This window comes from Camarhynchus parvulus, chromosome 2 (assembly GCF_901933205.1).
Source record: "Camarhynchus parvulus chromosome 2, STF_HiC, whole genome shotgun sequence".
Lineage (NCBI taxonomy): Eukaryota > Metazoa > Chordata > Aves > Passeriformes > Thraupidae > Camarhynchus > Camarhynchus parvulus.
This window is the reverse complement of record NC_044572.1, coordinates 108,822,965-108,823,217: the sequence shown is the minus strand read 5'-3', so window position 1 is coordinate 108,823,217 and position 253 is coordinate 108,822,965.

Below are 253 nucleotides of genomic sequence, written 5' to 3'. Positions count from 1 at the left end.
ATTACATTTTTTTAAGATGCAGTTTCCAGTCCTAGAAGTCTTTTCATATTTTTCCTTATGCATTCTTTTCCCTCATAATAACAAATTTGAAGCTATGGTAATAAGCACTGGATTATATTTGTTTTAGATTATATTTGTTTGGATTATATTTGTCTTAAGCATACATGCTGCTTTGTTTTCTTAGGATGAAGTAAGCACTTGTACTTATATGGCCTTAAGTAAACAAAATTACATTTTTAATTTTCAGTTGAAG